Raw genomic sequence first — 2,423 nt, 5'->3', positions numbered from 1 at the left:
GGCTGGGGTTAAACCACGACAGTGACAGAGCAGGCAGCTGGAAGCAAAAACCTGGTGCAATTTCATACTACAGAGGATCCCATTTTAGCTGGGCTGCGTTCTCAATTTTGTTCTTAATTTCACATGCATAGATAGAGATATATATATTTAGATGTTTCAACTGGGTGTTTTAGCTGGGGTGGATGGGAGGGAGCAGCACTGCAGCAGCTGGGTTCGCTGGTGGGCGCTGGTGGGCACTGGTGCAGCCCCGGGGGCTGCGGGGGTCCCAGGGGAGAAGCATCCTCCCGCCGTGCCAGCTTCTCCTCCGGGAAGAAGGAGGCAGAGCCCTCCGGAAAGGCCGGCATTTGCTTGACTGCTGCGGCAGGCGCTTGGGGAAGGCAGTGATCGCCAGATATTTAACTCTCGCCCGCGTTAGGAAGGCAATGCAATTCCTGTCATTAACTGCAGCACAGGGAAAAAAAAAAAAAACAAACCCCACCACGCTGGAAATTTTCTCTCCCGATGGCTTCTGTGGTTAATCGAGTCTTTCAATAACCAAACCGGAGATAAGAGGGCAAGGCACTCTCTGTACTCAGCGCATTTGCAACAACAGATTATTTTTTTTTCCCTAAAACACCCAAGCTACCAGCCCAGCCATTTCTGGGTCCACTGTTCCCAGATGTGATTACAAGGGAGGGAAGCATGGGATGGTACCTGGAGGAGAGAGGGTGCTGAGAGCCCCAGCTCAAAATCGGGATGCCGGGGAGCAAGCGGATCCTCCTTGGCATCCTTTGCCCACACTGCTGCTCCCCCTCCCCACGACTCCAACAGCTTCCAGTGCAAAAAAAATTCCCACCATCCCAGTATCTGCCCCTCAAAATAAATAAAGTAAAATAAATACAGTAAAATAAAATAAAATAAAGTAAAATAAAATAAAAATAAAATAAAAGGGAAGCAGGGAGACTCCGCTGGGAAAAAAAAACCCAACCCAAAACCACCAGCAGCAGAAGACCTGCAGTGATTTCGGGTGTACGCCGAACCTCACGCTCCCCAAAAAAACCCTATCGCAGTCGGTGGGACAACTCACGCGCTCCGAGCTGGGGCGGCCCGCGGTGCGAAAGGCGGATGCATGTTGCAGACGGCGGGAACGGGCCCAAGATCAATAAGAAAACCTGTGTTTTTCTATTCTACAGCCTTGGACAGCTTGAATTATTCATTTCCATCGTTATCAGTGCCTGGATTTCATACACGTGCTAGCTGTGTGCGTTGTCACTCAAGCAACATTAACTGCTTCATTTCTTAAACGGAAGTTGGTTTTGGCACAATCAGTTTATATAAAAAGTATCTTGTAATGACTTAATTCACCTATGTTGGTTTTCTTGCATGTCCGTGAGCTCGGAGCTACCGAGAGTCTCTTGAAATCAGGTTCATTTTCATGCGGCGCCTAGCGAGGAGGACGCTCTGCTGGGGCACAGCATCCAGCTGGGAAGGGAGAGGGCATCCCCTCGGCACGGCCGGCTCATCACCCGCCGGGCGAACCCCCACCAAACCCGCCCTTGCGAAACCAACCCTTCACTGGCTTGAGAGTCCCCGCAGCGTCACACAAGGCTTTTGCCACCAAACCCCCCATAAAACTACCCCGCGAGGCTTTTACGTGCCCTTGACCATCAGCCACGAATGCTAAATCGTTGCTCTGGCTTGTTGCTGACCCCTTAAATTCGGGGTTGTCTCCGTTTGTCTTAAAGGCTGGGTGCCGCTCCGCATGCAAGGGGCCTTTCTGACATTAGCATTTTTATTTCTTTATTATTAACATGCCGAACAGCATCTCTGCCTCCGCGATGGATGGGTCCATCCTTTGGACTTTGCCTCTCGAGGAGCCCCCGTTTCTCTTCCCTGCAAAAGAGCATCTCTGCCACCGTCATCACCTCTGCCACCATCATCTCTGCCACCACGCAGAGCCACCGGCTACCCGGAATTCCTCTGTCCTCTTCCGAAGGGATGCGCCTGATGCCTCAGGGCTGTTAACGGACCTATCGGTAGTGCTATAAATTCACAGCGCTGTTTACCAAGTCTGATGTGACCTGCCGGTCCCCTACCCAAGAGGTATAATAGGTAAATAAGCCAAGACAGGCAGCTCAGGCACTGGTTAATAATTCAGCCCGTCCTAACGATGCAGAATCATTGCGGGGGGATGCCCCCATCAATTTTAAGAACGTTAAACAACAACCAATTAAAAAAATAATAATAATCTTTAAAGCAATCTGGTCAAGAAAGAGGTGAAATCGCCCATGAGAAATATCACCACGGATCTGAGAGCACGCACCGGCTGCAAGCAGAAGACTGAATCTCCAAAGATTCTGCCTGGTCTGTAGCCCAGATTTACTAAAGGATGGGGCCGGGGCGGGGGGGGGGGGGGAAGTGGTGGAAAAACAACAATTGTTGAA

Source organism: Pygoscelis adeliae, unplaced genomic scaffold (assembly GCF_000699105.1).
Source record: "Pygoscelis adeliae isolate BGI_AS28 unplaced genomic scaffold, ASM69910v1 Scaffold1142, whole genome shotgun sequence".
Classification (NCBI taxonomy): Eukaryota; Metazoa; Chordata; class Aves; order Sphenisciformes; family Spheniscidae; genus Pygoscelis; species Pygoscelis adeliae.
Note: the sequence above shows the minus strand (reverse complement) of the source record.